General features: G+C 47.2%; 1 pseudogene; it reads right to left on the reverse strand.

Annotated features, from left to right (window-relative positions):
* The window catches only part of LOC125533106, a 33252-nt pseudogene extending 16509 nt beyond the window's left edge, over positions 1 to 16743 (reverse strand).
* Positions 16744 to 19019: the final 2276 nt, after the last annotated feature.

Here is a 19019-nt window from a genome sequence, read left to right on the forward strand (position 1 = left end):
GTCAAAACCGGCGGATCTCAGGTAGGGGGTCCCGAACTGTGCGTCTAAGGCGGATGGTAACAGGAGGCAGGGGACACGATATTTACCCAGGTTCGGGCCCTCTTGATGGAGGTAATACCCTACGTCCTGATCGATTGTTCTTGATGATATGAGTATTACAAGAGTTGATCTACCACGAGATCAAAGAGGCTAAACCCTAGAAGCTAGCCTATGGTATGATTGTATCTTGTCCTACAGACTAAAACCCTCCAGTTTATATAGACACTGGAGGGGGCTAGGGTTACACAAGGTCGGTTACAAAGGAGGAGATATACATATCCATATTGCCTAGGTTGCCGTCCACGCCAAGTAGAGTCCCATCCGGACACGGGACGAAGTCTTCAATCTCGTATCTTCATAGTCCAACAGTCCGGCCAAAGGATATAGTCCGGCTGTCCGGAGACCCCCTAATCCAGGACTCCCTCAGTAGCCCCTGAACCAGGCTTCAATGACGATGAGTCCGGCGCGCAGTATTGTGTTCGGCATTGCAAGGCGGGTTCCTCCTACACATACACCATGGAAGAGTTTTGAATACAAGGATAGTGCCCGACCCTACAAAATAAGTTCCACATACCACTGTAGAGAGAATAATACTACAAATCTAATCTGCTGACACGTTTTGACAGCATGTCATCACGCCATGGCCCAGTCATTATTCGAACCGTTTTTCTCAACCAGCTCCACACATAGCGCGAGGCGGTTTTCTTGGCACGTCTTGTCAAAGTAGAGATCGTTTCCCCCTTATCACGGGATTCTCATCAATACAAACGTGGGTAACCCAACCGTGCATGTTGGGATGACTCCTAGATCTTAGGCAAGTCCCAAACGGCCACGAGGAGGACGCTTGATATGCACCCTCTTTATAAAGGGGACGATGCTTTTTTATTTTTTCCCTCCTGTGCTCAATCGAATCCTTCCCCTGCCTCCAGTTCTAACACCCAAAGCTCAGGTCAGGTGCTTCGGACCTTCAACTATGTCCGGATCCAACCTTCAAGGTCGGTGGATGCCTTCCTCCGTCATAGAGGAGGACATCAAGAAGTTGAGAGAGACCAGATATCTGACCACTGAAATTTCGCATAGGCTACCTGCCCGAGGGCAGGTCATTCCTACTCCCGAACCCAACGAGAGCGTTGTGTTCATCTCCCACTTCCTCCGAGGACTAGGCCTCGCTCTGGATCCCTTTGTTAGGGGTCTTATGTTCTATTATGGGTTGGATTTTCACGATCTGGCCCCGGATTCCCTTCTTCACATCTCGTCATTTATTGTCGTATGTGAGGCCTTCCTCCGCATTACCCCTCACTTCGGCCTGTGGCTCAAGACATTCGATGTGAAGTCGAAGATGATCGAGGGGCGGCACGCAGCGTGCGGAGGTGCTTTAATAAGCAAAATCGCCGATGCTCCATGGCTAGAGGGTTCCTTCCCAGAGGTGTCCGAATTGTGGCAGCGGGAGTGGTTTTACATCACAGCTCCCCGAAGTGCCAAGTGGGTAGCTGCCCCCACCTTTCGCTCGGGCCCCCACCGCAACTGATGTCATGGATCAGCGGGGGGCTGAGCTGGGGTCCAGCAAAGGATGTGCCAATACTGCAGAGCCATATCCGAGATCTCTTTGAGAGAGATTTCAGTCTGGTTATGGTAATGCAAGTTATGCTAGTTCGTCGAGTTCAGCCTTGCAAATGCCGGCCCCTCCGCATGTGGGAATTCAACCCGGAAGGACCGCGAGCTATTCAGCATTTCCTCGGCATAACGCTTGAAGAGATGTACAAATCGTTCTTCGGACCCCAAATAGAGTGTCCGGACACCACCGAGGACGTGGGTCTGAGCTGCAACCGCCCCGCTGCCCAAGTAAGTAATCCCATGTTGAACCTACTGTCCTTTTATTTATCATGGCATCATTCTAAAGAGCCGCTCTTTGACTAGGACTGGATAACAAAGGCGATGATGATCAGGTGTTCGACCCCCTTCCTGAGGGCTTGGACAATCCGGTACTGGACAAGATGCTCGAGCCGGCGCCTTATCCAGTGCCCTCGAAGGAAGATGATGGGGGGAATAGAGAGGGCGAAAGCGGGCCTCACTCGCTACTTATTCCAGCCGGGGGAATGAGCACCTCCCCAAGGGAGGACAACCAAAGGGAAGAATCTGACATTCTCTCTCCCCGGGGAAGGAAGAGGACTACCTCTGAAGATCCGGAAACTAAGGTTTCCAAACGGGAGGATAAATCTTCATCAGAGGGTCCTGCCTCGAAGGGTATTCTTGCCGCACAATGTCCGCGCGGGGATCAGCCCTCTACCGAGCTGTAAGTAATCGAAAAGTACTTAATAGTGGAAACATCCTACCTTACTTCCGAAGACAATAACCGATGCTTATAAATTATTGTCCGGATCATAGCCCTTCTCGACAGAGTTCGTCTTCGGGGGATCTTATTCCAGAGATGATGGAGAGCAAAACGCCTCCCCCTGACACCCCGCCTCATGAAGCGGGCGACATTGAAGTGTCGTCGCAAAGGGTATCTCCGGATCCACTAAGGCCAGAGGATAACCCTTGGGCTACCCGGAATCCCCAGTATCCGGCTCCTAAGGAGAGCGACAGCAAGGGTCCGTACAGTGTGTGGTCGGACGCGCTGAAGGATCTTCTGGGGCAAGCGGCCGTCTTGGAAGCGCATCATACGCTAATGGGTACGGTAATTGAAAGGATTTCATCCGCTGAAAGCGGTTTGCATGAAGCCTTTATGAGTCTGCTGAAAGGCTTCAAGGTACGTGAGATAGTGTATGTTTTTGATACTACCGCATACGTTAGGTGTGCCCTATGCAGATAGTAGCCCCTGAGACTCTAGTTGTCGTCGACAACGGCGGCAACCAGAGGATCATATACCCAGGTAATAATTCGACTGCCTTTATGTGCAGGTGGCTGAGGCTACGGTGGCTAGCCGAACTGATGGATTTACCGAGCTAAAGCGGCAACTTGATGCAGCTGATGCCGATATCGTGCTTGTTAACCAGCGGCTTGACGAGGCACAGGGCGAGTGATTTCTCTGGTGATCGTCACATAATAAGAGTAGCATGATGCCAGTATCTTTAATATGTTGTGACTGCAGATGGAGCTGCCATCGTGGAGGCCCTTCGGGCGGAGCTTGCCCGAGCCAAGGAGCAAGCAAGGAGTAGCAATGCGGCCGCTCTAAAGGCGGCCGAAGAGTTAAGGGCTGAACAGGCCGCGCATTGTGAGAGCAAGGAAAAAATAGCCAAGATGGCTGTAGAGTTAAAAGATGCCGCTGACCGTTACCAGCTTCTCGAAGAAGAAAACCGGGCGAAGGCGACGGACCTGGAGAAGGCCCTGGTGGCTGCCAAGGAAGCCCGCTCCAAAATTAGAGCGACGAAGGAGGAGCTGAATCAAGCTGCAGATATCGTGTCTAGGAAGCCCTTCTTGTTGCGGACTAAGTTCAGAGATCCGAAGTATGCTCCTCTGGACCGGCTATGGAGTTCCGCGGATGCCTACGTGGATTTGGCTGCAAGTGCTGCTGATGCGGCCGAGTACTTCAAGGATCAGAAAGGTCCCGAAGTGGAAAAGCTGTTCTGGTCACAATTTCACACTCTAGTCCGTCCGCTGCTGTTGAATGAGCGAATGGCCGAGTGGGCCGAGCTCCATAGGTTGTCCGGACTTGCCATGAGGTCCATTGTGGGTCACCTGTGTCTGGGAGGGCCAAGGCCGAATAGCTACTTTAGTTTAGTGCAACAATTCCTTGGTGCTGTGCCACCCATCGATGCTGTAAAGAGATCGTCATGCATAGAGGGTGCGTGGATGGCCTTTGCCCGTGTCAAGACATACTGGGCGGAGATGGAGGCCACCACTGTTGCGACATAGGGTTCGGCCGTAGGCCGAGTGGCTGCCGAGCACTACTTTGAAGAAGTTCTTGAAGGCGCTCGTTCGATAGAGGCTCAGTGCTCGAAGAATATTATGTTCTAGTGACATGTATTCCCATTGTAAAAACAATGTTTTATTGAATTATCAAGGCTGTATTTATACTTTTTCCCGAAAGTACAATGATGCCTCCTGTGTGGCCGTTTATGTATATATGTATATAACCTGAAAGTTTGCAGTCGTCGGCTTCCGCCCCCACGCATATAATGCGGGGGTGTTCGCAGAAAATGCATATCCACACTTGATCCAACGTCTTGGTCCGTTAAGGAGGTGATAGCACAGCGAACGAGGCAATCAGACTATATTGCTTTAACACTTTCACTTAGCCATAGGAGTTTGACAGTGGGGCTACTATATAGCCCCTGGTACTTCTGCGCTCGTCCGAATACGGGACACGTACGTACATGGCCGGGAAACAGCCCTTCGTTAATGCGGAGGAATCCCAAAGATTCCGATGAGTCATCGAGTGGTTGACCAATCTCTCGCTATATCATGACAGTCAGTTTTCAGCTTTCTCTACTGAGGTGCTCATCCGGATGAACCAGGGCACAATCGCAGTAGTTCTCCCAGTGCTACCTTAGCCTATATAACGGAACGTGAGGTACCAAAACATGGGAGCCGGGAAAACCCAACATGTGACCAAAGGCATGATTCAGAGCTGATGCATATAGGGGCAAACTCGCGACGCCGAACACTCCCTAAGGCGTTCGGTCTTTATAACATATACCGGGCTAAAAAATGCCCTTAATAAGAAACCCCATGTGTCCAGGTACGTGCAAAATCCTGATGTGGCCACATGCCAATAACGCCAGCATCCTTCTCGGTTGTGTGGAGTATCCGGAGGATGTGAGCAACAAGATACAATAAAAAAGGTTTATGCAGGGTCTTAATCTAAAAAGAAACATTTGGGTGGGTCCCTGCTGCACGTGTGCGCCTGTGTCTCCATTGTGCCGTGTCCTGGACGGGTGTAGCACGATTGTCATCCGTAAAAGGAAAGAACTTAGGTGAAATTTGCCATGCCAAAAAGAAGAATTGGTTATTATCAATGAACTATCAAAATTCAAGAGAAGCCAAGTTGAGCCGGGCTGGCCCTGATTACACGCGGGAAGCCCCTGGTGTCATTTATGAGGGTTTGATCATCGAACCGATCTCATGTATATATGATGGAACGCCAGATTCGTTTAACCGTGTCCGTGGTCTTGACGACCTGCCATTTTTTCTGGTTGGTGAGGCCGTCTAGTTTGCGGCTTTTAGAGCCGCCGCATCCTCTTCCGTACGTAAGAAACGTTCGGTATTTCCACTAACTGAGATGATGCCACGTGGACCGGGCATCTTAAGCTTGAGAAAAGCATAATGCGGTATTGCGTTAAAACGAGAGAAAACCGTTCTTCCGAGTAGTGCTTGATAACCACTTCGGAATGGGGCGATGTGAAAAGTTAACCTTTCACTTCGGAAGTTATCGGGAGAACCGAATACCACCTCTAGTAGTAGAGAGCCCGTACAGCGGGCCTCTTGGCCTGGTATTACTCCCTTGAAGGTAGAATTACTGTGGCTTATTTGTGTCGGGTCTATCCCCACTTTGCGGACTGTGTCCTGATATATCAGATTTAGATCACTGCCGTCGTCCATGAGGCCTCGTGTGAAATGGTACCTAGTTATTATTGGGTCTAACACCAAGGCCGTCAGTCCTTCGTGCCGGATATTTGTCTCGTGATCCCTACGATCAAAAGTGATCGGGCAGGCCAACCAGGGGTTGAACCTAGGGGTGACGGGCTCTATGGCGCGTGTGCCTCGGAGTGCATGCTTGCTTCTCCTCTTTGTCACATGGATCACATTTACTGTTTTAACCTCTGGTGGGAACTTTTTCTGTCCTCCGGCGCTTTGCTGGCGGGGTTCATCCTCGTCTTCGCTTGGTGTCTCTTCCCCTTTGTGTTCGGCGTTTAGCTTATCGGCCTGCTTGAAGACCTAACATTCTTTGTGGGTATGATTTGCAGGTTTGTCTGGGGTGCCATGAATCTGACAGAGTTTGTCAAGAATTTTGTTTAGGCCAGATTGTCCTTCTCTGCTGCCTTTGAAAGGCTTTTTCCGCTGACCTGGTTGGGAGCCCCTGAATCCGGCGTTTACCGCCGTGTTATCTGGGCTACCTTCTTTATTTCGACACTTGTTTTTGTTGCGTCGTGGTTTACCATTGCCATCCCTGACTTCGGATGTGCTTGGGTCGCTGGTGCTGCTACGGGCCAACCAACTGTCCTCGCCCACACAAAAGCAGGTCATGAGGCTTGTTAGGGCTGCCATTGTTCTCGGTTTTTCTTGGCCGAGGTGTTTGGCGAGCCATTTGTCTCGCACGCTGTGTTTAAATGTTGCTAAGGCTTCAGCGTCCAAACAGTCGACGATTTGGTTCTTCTTGGTGAGGAACCTGTTCCAAAGCTTTCAGGCAGACTCTCCGTACTGTTGGATTATATGACTTAAATCGTCTGCATCCGGAGGTCGGACATAAGTCCCTTGAAAATTGGCCCGAAAAGCGTCCTCGAGCTCCTCCCAACTTCCAATTGAGTTTTCGGGGAGGCTTTTCATCCAGTGCCGAGCTAACCCTTTAAGCTTGAGGGGCAAGTATTTAATGGCATGGAGATCGTCTCCACGAGCCATATGAATATGGAGGATAAAGTCCTCTATCCAGACTCCAGGGTCTGTGGTCTCGTCGTATGCCTCTATGTTCACCGGTTTGAATCCCTCTGGGAATTCGTGATCCAGCACCTCATCAGTGAAACATAAGGGGTGTGCGGCACCCCTGTATTGGGATGTGCCATGGTGTTCGGACGGTTGTAGTATTTAGTGTTGGTTTTGTACCGTAGCGCGCTTCCTAGATCCATAGATGGATCTGGTCGCGCCGGATTTTTGACGCAAGTTCTCACGTAGATCGTGTGTTGACTTATGCGCGACTTTGTTAGTCGCTCTATCGCGCTCACAAGGTGGTGGATCCGGCCGGTTGGCCGTATCATTCTTCGGCTGTATGGGCTCTAAGGCCTCATCGTCGAATTCCGGTAATAGCTTGCGCTTTGGATAGCTATTTTTATGGTAACTTCCACCATACTTTGTTACTTTGTTCCACCTGCTGTTGAGCGTATCTTGTGCGACCTTGAGCCTTTGCTTCTGTTTCTTCAAGCTCCTCGCCGTGGCAATAAGCCTTCTGCGGAGGTTCTCTTGCTCCGAGTGCGTTTCCGGGATGATGTGTGCATCTTCGTCCGGACTGTTTTCTTCCCCAGACGGGGTTTGATGAGGCTTATCCTAGGCGTCGTCGTGTTCGGACGTCAGATCCGTACTATGTTTGCAGTTTGCATCTTGATCGTGCTCTACCACCGGGGTGGTGCAGTCGTCGTTTCTTCTAGAGTTGACGGGACTGTTATTTCCTCTTGCGCTGTTATCACTGTTTTTGCTATGGCGGTACTTAGAGCTGCGCCGCTGACGTCGACGCTTGGGTTGCTTGGAGGGGGCATCCTCCGTTGTCTCTTTGCCATTGCCCTCTCTGGGTGTATCCACCATGCATACGTCATGTGATGAAGTGGTGGTCCAGCGCCCTATGGGCGGTGGTTCCTATTCGTCTCCTGCATCATCGTCCATACCGTCGATGTCTTCGGAGTCGAAGTCGAGCATGTCGGTTAAGTCGTCGACAGTGGCTACTAAGTGGGTGGTGGGTGGGCAGCGAATTTCTTCGTCGTCCGCATCCCATTCTAGCCGGACATAGTTCGGCCAAGGTTCACCTGACAGGGAGAGAGACCTTAATGAATTTAGCACATCTCCGAAAGGTGAGTGCTGAAAGATATCCGCAGAGGTGAACTCCATGATCGGCGTTCCGTCGGATTCGACGGGCCCGGATGTAGGCGGCTCGGAGTCCGTGGCCGGAGGTAAATCCAGTGGTTCGGCGACGCGGCTCTTGAAAGGGGTGAAGTCAGTGTCTGGCTCTATCGCCACTGAGAGTGCGGCCTCCATGGCGGGGTCTATCCCTCCGCCCTCGGATGGCGCGATTTGCTCCGGATTAACGGCCGGAGTAGTTGCGGATGCAATCTCGCGAACACTATCTGATGACAGAGTTACGTCATGCTCGTTGTGACTGCGCGGCGCGTCCGACATGGGCTCGAATCCGTCGAAGATCAAGTCTCCGCGGATGTCGGCCGAGTAGTTCAAGTTTCCAAATCTGACCTGATGGCCAGGGGCGTAGCTCTCGATCTGCTCTAGATGGCCAAGCGAATTGGCCCGCAGTGCGAAGCCGCCGAATACGAAGATCTGTCCGGGGAGGAAAACCTCGCCCTGGACCGCATCGCTAGCGATGATTGAAGGAGCCATCAAGCCTTATGGTGACGACACAGTGGAACTCTCAATAAAGCACCAATGTCGGTGTCAAAACCAGCAGATCTCGGGTAGGGGGTCCCGAACTGTGTGTCTAAGGCGGATGGTAACATGAGGCAGGGGACATGATGTTTACCCAGGTTCGGGCCCTCTTGATGGAGGTAATACCCTACGTCCTGCTCGATTGTTCTTGATGATATGAGTATTAGAAGAGTTGATCTACCACGAGATCAAAGAGGCTAAACCCTAGAAGCTAGCCTATGGTATGATTGTATCTTGTCCTACGGACTAAAACCCTCCGGTTTATATAGACACCGGAGGGGGCTAGGGTTACACAAGGTCGGTTACAAAGGAGGAGATATACATATCCGTATTGCCTAGCTTGCCTTCCACGCCAAGAAGAGTCCCATCTGGACACGGGACGAAGTCTTCAATCTCGTATCTTCATAGTCCAACAGTCCGGCCAAAGGATATAGTCCGGCTGTCCGGAGACCCCCTAATCCAGGACTCCCTCACCAGACCTTCCCGCATTCTTCGTCATAAGTATTTACCTTGCTATTTCATAGCAGGAACTTCAAAAAGCTGTGAGGGAGGTCCACAACCCGTCTCCACAACCACAGGACCCTGACCGGGCCCTCGACCCTGGACTCGAAGAAGATCCAGACACATTTGTGGAGCTCATCGACAGGACGTTCTATCAGTTAAGCCGTGACGGTGCCTTGGTGGCCATCATAGCCGATTATCCTGGACTGCTCCCTGCATCGCATGTAAGTTAAACCGGAGTCCCAACTTCTGAGAAGGATCGTTTTTTCGCACTTCACCTACTGATACGTCTCCAATGTATCTATAATTTTTGATTGTTCCATGCTATATTATATTCTATTTTGGACATTATTGGGCTTTATTATACACTTTTATATTATTTTTGGGACTAACCTATTAACCGGAGGCCCAGCCAAGAATTGTTGATTTTTTTGCCTATTTTAGAGTTTCGTAGAAAAAGAATATCAAACGGAGTCCAAACGAAATGAAACCTTCAGGAACGTGATTTTTGGAACGAACGTGATCCAGGACTTGGACCCTACGTCAAGACATCAACCAGGAGGCCACGAGGTAGGGGGCGCGCCTACCCTCCCTGGGCGCGCCCTCCACCCTCGCGGCCCCCCTGTTGCTCCACCGACGTACTCCTTCCTCCTATATGTACCTACGTACCCCCAAACTACCAGATACGGAGCCAAAACCCTAATTCCACCGCCGCAACTTTTTGTATCCACGAGATTCCATCTTGGGGCCTTTTCCGGAGCTCCGCCGGAGGGGGCATGGATCACGGAGGGCTTCTACATCAACACCATAGCCCCTCCGTTGAAGTGTGAGCAGTTTACCTCAGACCTACGAGTCCATAGTTATTAGCTAGATGGCTTCTTCTCTCTTTTTGGATCTCAATACAAAGTTCTCCCCCTCTCTCGTGGAGATCTATTCGATGTAATCTTCTTTTGCGGTGTGTTTGTTGAGACCGATGAATTGTGGGTTTATGAACAATATTTGAATCTTCTCTGAATTCTTTTATGTATGATTGGTTATCTTTGCAGGTCTCTTAGAATTATCAGTTTGGTTTGGCCTACTAGATTGATCTTTCTTGCAATGGGAGAAGTTCTTAGCTTTGGGTTCAATCTTGCGGTGTCCTTTCCCAGTGACAGTAGGGGTAGCAAGGCACGTATTGTATTGTTGCCATCTAGGATAACAAGATGGGGTTTACATCATATTGCATGAGTTTATCCCTCTACATCATGTCATCTTGCTTAAAGCGTTACTCTGTTCTCTTGAACTTAATACTCTAGATGCATGCTGGATAGCGGTCGATGTGTGGAGTAATAGTAGTAGATGCAAGCATGAGTCGGTCTACTTGTCTCAGACGTGATGCCTATATACATGATCATACCTAGATATTCTCATAACTATGCTCAATTTTGTCAATTGCTCAACAGTAATTTGTTTACCCACCGTGAAATACTTATTCTCTTGAGAGAAGCCACGAGTGAAACCTATAGCCCCGGGGTCTATTTTCCATTATATTAATCTTCCAACACTTAGTTATTTCCTTTGCCATTTATTTTACTTTGCATCTTTTATTTCTCTTTATCATAAAAATACCAAAAATATTATCTTATCATATCTATCAGATCTCACTCTCGTAAGTGACCGTGTAGGGATTGACAACCCCTTATCGCGTTGGTTGTGAGGATTTATTTGTTTGTGTAGGTGCTAGGGACTCGTGCGTGGCCTCCTACTGGATTGATACCTTGGTTCTCAAAAACTGAGGGAAATACTTACGCTACTTTGCTGCATCACCCTTTCCTCTTCAAGGGAAAACCAACGCAAGTGCTCAAGAGGTAGCAAGAAGGATTTCTGGCGCCGTTGTCGGGGAGGTCTACACAAAAGTCAACACACCAAGTACCCATCACAAAACCTTATCTCCCGCATTACATTATTTGCCATTTGCCTCTCGTTTTCCTCTCCCCCACTTCACCCTTGCCGTTTTGTTCGCCCTCTCTCTCCATCCTCCCTCTCTTTCTCTATTCGCCTCTTTTTGCCCGTTTCTTGTTTTCTTGTGTGTCGGATCGTTTGCTTGTCGTTATGGCTAGTCCCCTATCTGTTCCTTTGTCCCCTGAGTTTGAAGTTCTTCACTTTAAACAAAGACAAGGAGAAAATTTAAAAGATGCTTGGTGTAGGATGATGGAATCTTATCGTAATTGCACCTTAGAGGTGAATTTTAGAATGTTGCTTCGCAGTTTTTACGTTGGACTAAATATGTCCCACAGACAACTCTTGGATTGTGTTGCCAAAGGAAATTTTATTGAAATTGATCCCAGTGTTGCGCATGAAATCATAGAGGGGTAGTGGGAACACTACCTCAACAAAAGGGGCCACAACATACCCAGGAAGAGACACAAGTTTTTGAATTTTTTTGTGAAGTAACTAAGATTTTACAAAGGGATAATTACATTTTTTCCCCTAGTTGTTTCCTACCCACGGGTTTTGCCCTTACTTTTCAAGCTTGCTCAGTTTTGCCCTTACTTTTTCCGTCGAGGTCCCTCGAATGCCCTTTGACCGTTTGACCAAAACTTGGAAAATTCATAACTAATTCATATGAACTCAGAAAAATGCAAATAAGATATCAAAATGTTCAGATAAACATTACCTTTATTTGCATATCATTTGCATTCAGGACTAAAGCACCCTTTAAACTATCTGAGGTAATTAATGTTATTAACATTATTAAAAATAAGAAGGTAGAAACAATATTATTTTCATGAATAAAAATTACATGCAAATGTAGGTGATGCTTTCTGAACATCCTGATATCTTATTTGCATTTTTCAGAGTTCGTATCAATTTGTTATAAAGTTTCTAAATAATGGTCAAAGTCGTTAGAACATTCGTAACAAGATGATACGAACTTAGAAAAATGCAAATAAGATATCTGGATGTTCAGAAAACATCACCTACATTTGCATGTAATTTTTATTCATGAAAAAAATATGGTTTATACCTTTTTATTTTTAATAATGTTAATAACATTAATTACCTCAGGTTGTTTAAAGGGTGCTTTTGTCCTGAATGCAAATGATATGCACATAAAGCTAATGTTTATCTGAACATTTTGATATCTTATTTGCATTTTATGAGTTCTTATGAATTAGTTATGACTTTTGAAAGTTTTGGTCAAATGGTCAAAGGGCATTCGAGGGACCACGACGGAAAAAGTAAGGGAAAAACTGAGCAAGCTCGAAAAGTAAGGGCAAAACCCGTGGGTAGGAACCAACTAGGGGTAAAAATGCAATTGTCCCTTTTACAAAAGTCTCTTGAACCTCTTAAGAGTGTTAGCGGAAATATTCACCGCATGAATATGTTGATTACCCTTTGCAACAAGCGGTTGGATTCTTTAGATCTAAAATTTTCTGAATATGAAGGGAAACGTAAAGAACCTCCCGGATTCGAGCTTGATTCCACTAAAAAATTTGAAAACCAAAGATGGCAATACCTAGATCTATCCTTGCTTTTTATGCCTAGCTAGGGGCGTTAAACGGTAGCGCTTGTTGGGAGGCAACCCAATTTTATTTTTATTCCTTGATTTTTGCTCCTGTTTAGTAATAAATAATTTATCTAGACTTTTTTTTGGTTGTGTTTTTTGTGTTTAATTAGTGTTTGTGCCAAGTAGAACCGTTGGGAAGACTTGGGGAAAGTCTTTTTAATCTTGCTGTAAAAAACAGAAACTTTAGCGCTCACGAGAATTGCTGCCATTTTTACTTGAGAAGTGATATTTAGTTATTATTTTTGCATATGATTAATAGATAAATTCCTCACGTCCATAAATTTATTTTAGAATTTTTGGGGTTCCAGATCTTGCGTTAGCTACAGATTACTACAGACTGTTCTGTTTTTGACAGATTCTGTTTTTTGTGTGTTGTTTGCTTATTTTAATGAATCTATGGCTAGTAAAACAGTTTATAAACCATAGAGAAGTTGGAATACAGTAGGTTTAACACCAATATAAATAAATAATGAGTTCATTACAGTACCTTGAAGTGGTGTTTTGTTTTCTTTCGCTAACGGAGCTCACGAGATTTTCTACTTTAAGTTTTGTGTTGTGAAGTTTTCAAGTTTTGGGTGAAAGATTTGATGGATTATGGAACAAGGAGTGGCAAGAACCTAATCTTGGGGATGCCCATGGCACCCCAAGATAATCTAAGGACACCTAAAAGCCAAAGCTTGGGGATGCCCCGGAAGGCATCCCCTCTTTCGTCTACTTCCATCGGTAACTTTACTTGGAGCTATATTTTTATTCGCCACATGATATGTGGTTTTCTTGGAGCGTCTTGTATGATTTGAGTCTTTGATTTTTGTTTTACCACAATCATCCTTTCTGTACACACCTTTGGAGAGAGACACACATGATTCAGAAATTATTAGAATACTCTATGTGCTTCACTTATATCTTTTGAGTTATATAGTTTTTGCTCTAGTACTTCACTTATATCTTTTAGAGCATGGTGGTGGTTTTGTTTTATAGAAAATATTATTATCTCATGCTTCACTTAGATTATTTTGAGAGTCTTAAATAGCATGGTAATTTACTTAAATAATCCTAATATGCTAGGTATTCAAGACTAGTAAAAAAATCTTATGAGTGTGTTGAATACTAAGAGAAGTTTGATGCTTGATGATTGTTTTGAGACATGGAGGTAGTGATATCAAAGTTGTGCTAGTTGAGTAGTTGTGAATTTGAAAAATAATTGTGTTGAAGTTTGCAAGTCCCGTAGCATGGACGTATGGTAAACGTTATGTAACAAATTTGAAACATGAGGTGTTCTTTGAGTGTCCTCCTTATGAGTGGCGGTCGGGGACGAGCGATGGTCTTTTCCTACCAATCTACTCCCCTAGGAGCATGCGCGTAGTGCTTGGTTTTTGATGACTTGTAGATTTTTGCAATAAGTATGTGAGTTCTTTATGACTAATGTTGAGTCCATGGATTGTACGCACTCTCACCTTTCCATCATTGCTAGCCTCTTCGGTACCGTGCATTGCCCTTTCTCACATTGAGAGTTGGTGCGAACTTCGCCGGTGCATCCAAACCCCGTGATATGATATGCTCTTTCACACATAAACCTCCTTATATCTTCCTCAAAACAGACACCATACCTACCTATTATGGCATTCCCATAGCCATTCCAAGATATATTGCCATGCATCTTTCCACTGTTCCATTTATCATGACACGTTCATCATTGTCATATTGCTTTGCATGATCATGTAGTTGACATAGTATTTGTGGCAAAGCCACCATTCATAATCCTTTCATACATGTCACTCTTGGTTCATTGCATACCCCGGTACACCGCCGGATGCATTCATATAGAGTCATACTTTGTTCTAGTATCGAGTTGTAATCATTGAGTTGTAAATAAATAGAAGTGTGATGATCATCATTTTCTAGAGCATTGTCCCAAGTGAGGAAAAAAAATAAAAAAGGAGAAAGGCCATAAAAAAAGGGAGAAGGCCCCCCCAAAAAAAATTGAGAGAAAAAGAGAGAAGGGACAATGTTACTATCCTTTTTACCACACTTGTGCTTCAAAGTAGCACCATAATCTTCATAATAGAGAGTCTTTTGTTTTGTCACTATCATATACTAGTGGGAACCTTTCATTATAGAACTTGGCTTGTATATTCCAACAACGGGCTTCCTCAAATGCCCTAGGTCTTCATGAGCAAGCAAGTTGGATGCACACCCACTTAGTTTCTTTTGTTGAGCTTTCACATATTTATAGCTCTAGTGCATTCGTTGCATGGCAATCCCTACTCCTTGCATTAACATCAATTGATGGGCATATCCATAGTTCATTGATTAGCCTCGTTGATGTGATACTTTTCCCTTTTTGTCTTCTCCACATAACCCCCATCATTATATTCTATTCCACCCATAGTGCTATATCCACGGCTCACGCTCATGTATTGCGTGAAGGTTGAAAAAGTTTGAGATTACTAAAGTATGAAACAATTGCTTGGCTTGTCATCGGGGTTGTGCATGATGAGAGCATTATTGTGTGATGAAAATGGAGCATGACTAAACTATATGATTTTGTAGGGATGAACTTTCTTTGGCCATGTTATTTTGAGAGGACATAATTGCTTAGTTAGTATGCTTGAAGTATTATTATTTTTATGTGAATATTGAACTTTTATCTTGAATCTTTCGGATCTGAATATTCATACCACAATTAAGAAGAATTACGTTGAAATTATGCCAAGTAGCATTCCACATCAAAAGTTCTGTTTTTATCATTTACCTACTCGAGGACGAGCAGGAATTAAGCTTGGGGATGCTTGATACGTCTCCAACGTATCTATAATTTTTGGTTGTTCCATGCTATATTATATTCTGTTTTGGACATTATTGGGCTTTATTATACACTTTTATATTATTTTTGGGACTAACCTACTACCCGGAGGCCTAGCCCAGAATTGTTGTTTTTTTTGCCTATTTCAGAGTTTCGCAGAAAAAGAATATCAAGCAGAGTCCAAACGGAATGAAACCTTGGGAACATGATTTTCGGAACGAACGTGATCCAGATGACTTGGACCCCATGTCAAGACATCAACTAGGAGGCCACGAGGTAGGGGGGCGCGCCCTACACCCTCATGGGCCCCCTGTTGCTCCACCGACGTACTCCTTCCTCCTATATATACCTACGTACCCCAATGTAACGCCCGGATAATTAAGCTACAATAATCCTCCGACTGATGATGTCAGGTCATCATAATTAATTTTTTTCTTCAAACCTCACTTGTTTCAAATCGAGTTCAAAGTCAAATTCAAATGGCAAGTCAAATTAATAATTCTTCAGCATGTAAAATAAAAATGTTCAGTGGGTTGCAAATATTCTCTAAGTAACTAAAATATAAGAACCAAAATTATTTGAATATTTAAAATGCCTTTAACCCAATTAAAATTGAACCAACATCAATTATATTAGGACCTTTCAATTTAAACAAATGTGTAAATTGTTCAAAAATAAATCATAACCTTCTGGGCTAGCTCATTACACTGCCTAGCATTTATGTACCAAGTTTTATCTGTAACTGAAAGCATTTGCTTTTAAAATAAAGTGCAAAAGAGTAGAGAAAATTGAAAACAGAAAACAAAGCTAAAAATCCACTAGGCCAACCGGCCCAGCAGGCCACCAGGCCGGCCCACCAGCCGCGCCCATATCCCCCCACTGCTCCCGAAACCCTAGAGCCCCACCCCACTCCCCCCCACGATCCCACCATCTCCCTCCAGCGCCGTCACAGGAGAGGGCGCACGACCCCATCGCTCTCCCCACTCTCTCCTCGCGCCCCTCCTCTCGGACCCGATCTGGATCGGGGCAGGCGACCCCCGCCGCCCCGCTTCTACCTCGCCGCCGCCGCTTCCTCGTCGGATCACCGTCGTCGTCACCTCCTCCCCGCTGGAACCGCCCCGAGCCCTCCGCCGCTCGGCCCCGACACCGCACCTTCCCGCACGGCGCCGCCCTCTGCCGCCCCCATCACCGGCGACACTGCGGCCACCTCCCCGAGCCCACTGCCTCCTCCTGCATCGCCCGTGAGGCCTCCCCTTCTCCTCCCCTCTCTCCGCCTTCCCCTCCTCTCTGTCGCGCACGCGCTCCGGCGCCCACTTGCAGCCACCACCGCCCCGCACGCGCTTCGGCCGCGTGCACGCATCTCGCCGCCGGCCCACGCGCGCCCGCGTTCGGCCACCACATCCCGCGCCCCCACTCGCACTAGCACCTCGCCTGCGACCCCGTCGCCGCGACCGTGCCGCTTCACGTTGCCTGCGGCCGCGACCGTGCCCCGCCATCGTTGGCTTCTACTGCTCGCGCACTCCCTCGCTCGCCCTCGTGCCGCGTCTTGCATCGCCGAGCGCTGCTGCTCCACCACTGCCCCTGCACGCTGCCCGTGACCCGCGCCGTCGCCTCCTTCCCCATCTGCTCGCCCCACTCGCTTGCCTCACCGATGCCGCCCGGTACGGGCCTCGTCGCGCTATGGCAGCCGCGCCGCTGGTCTCGCCCAAGGCCAGGGCCCGAGCTTGTCCCATCGGGTGCTCGTGGTCACGCCCGCGCGCCCATCACCCGTGCGCCCGCTAAGGCTTGTGGCCCATTGATAGCCGGGCCCCGCACCCCAGAACGAATTAAAAATAAAATAAATATAAAAATAAATAAATAATAATTAAAATAATTAATTAATTAATTAAGTTAATTAATCCTAATTAACTAATCTAATTAACTAGTTAGTTTAATTAAACAGTAATTAGGTTAGTTAAACCCTAATTAGACTAAATAGTCAATGATGAACGGGACCCACATGTCAGGTTGACCAGGTCAACTGCTGACGTCATGCTCACGTCATGATGACGTCAGCAAACACTGTTCTGGATAATGTTGATTTAAATAATTAAATAAATCCTAAAATTGATTTAAATCTTTTAAAATTAATATAAAATAAATTGTTGCTCGGATGGAAAAACTTTGTACATGAAAGCTGCTCAAAACGACGAGACGAACCCGGATACGCAGCCCATTCGTCCGCCACGCATCCCTAGCATAGCAAACACGCAACTTTCCCCCTCCGGCTCCTCTGCCCGAAAACGTGAAACACCGGGGATACTTTCCCGGATGTTTTCCCCTTCACCGGTACCACCTCGTACCGCGTTAGGGCACACCTAGCATCACGCTTTGTCATGTCATGCATCGTCATGCATTTGTTTGCATTATATTTATTGTTTCTTCCCCCTCTTCTCTCCCTAGACACCGAGACCGACGCCGCTGCTACCCAGTACGACTACGGTGTTGACGACCCCTCTCTCTTGACACAGCAATCAGGCAAGCCCCCCCCTTGATCACCAGATATCGCCTACTCTTCTCTATACTGCTTGCATTAGAGTAGTGTAGCATGTTACTGCTTTCCGTTATCCTATCCTGATGCATAGCCTGTCCTTGCTACTACTGTTGTTACCTTTACCTGCAATCCTAAATGCTTAGTATAGGACGCTAGTTTATCATCAGTGGCCCTACACTCTTGTCCGTCTGCCATGCTATACTACTGGGCCGTGATCACTTCAGGAGGTGATCACGGGCATATACTATATACTTTACACTATTACATTACCTGTGTTACTGTTCGGAGATGGGGGCTGAAGGGGTAGGTGGCTCCATCCCGGTAGAGGTGGGCCTGGGTTCCCGACGGCCCCCGACTGTTACTTTGTGGCGGAGCGACAGGGCAGGTTGAGACCACCTAGGAGAGAGGTGGGCCTGGCCTTGGTCGGCGTTCGCGGATACTTAACACGCTTAACGAGATCTTGGTATTTGATCTGAGTCTGGCCACTGGCCTATATGCACTAACCATCTACGCGGGGACAGTTATGGGCACTCGACGTCGTGGTATCAGCCGAAGCCTTCATGACGTCAGCGACTGAGTGGCGCGTGCCAGATTGGAACGTAAGCCTGCTCTTGTATTAAGGGGGCTAGTTCTGCTTCCGGCCGCCCTCGCAAAATGCAGGTGTGCAATGGGCGATGGGCCCAGACCCCTGCGCCATAGGATTTAGACCAGCGTGCTGACCTCTCTATTGTGCCTAGGTAGGGCTGTGACGTGTTGATCTTCCGAGGCCGGGCATGACCCAGGAAAGTGTGTCCGGCCAAATGGGATCGAGCGTGTTGGGTTATGTGGTGCACCCCTGCAGAGAAGTTAATCTATTCGAATAGCCGTGATCTTCGGTAATAGGACGACTTCGAGTGGTACCTTGACCTTATGATAACTAGAACCGAATACTTAATAAAACACACCCGTCCAAGTGCCAGATACAACCCGGTGGTCACTCTCTAACAGGGCGACGAGGAGAGGATCGCCGGGTAGGATTATGCTATGCGATGCTACTTGGAGGACTTCAGTCTATTCTCTTCTACATGCTGCAAGACGGAGGCTGCCAGAAGCATAGTCTTTGACAGGATTAGCTATCCCCCTCTTATTCTGGCATTCTGCAGTTCAGTCCACAGATATGGCCCTTTACACATATACCCATGCATATGTAGTGTAGCTCCTTGCTTGCGAGTACTTTGGATGATTACTCACGGTTGCTTTCTCCCTCTTTTCCCCCTTTCCCTTCTACCTGGTTGTCGCAACTAGATGTTGGAGCC

Source organism: Triticum urartu, chromosome 1 (genome assembly GCF_003073215.2).
Source record: "Triticum urartu cultivar G1812 chromosome 1, Tu2.1, whole genome shotgun sequence".
Classification (NCBI taxonomy): domain Eukaryota; kingdom Viridiplantae; phylum Streptophyta; class Magnoliopsida; order Poales; family Poaceae; genus Triticum; species Triticum urartu.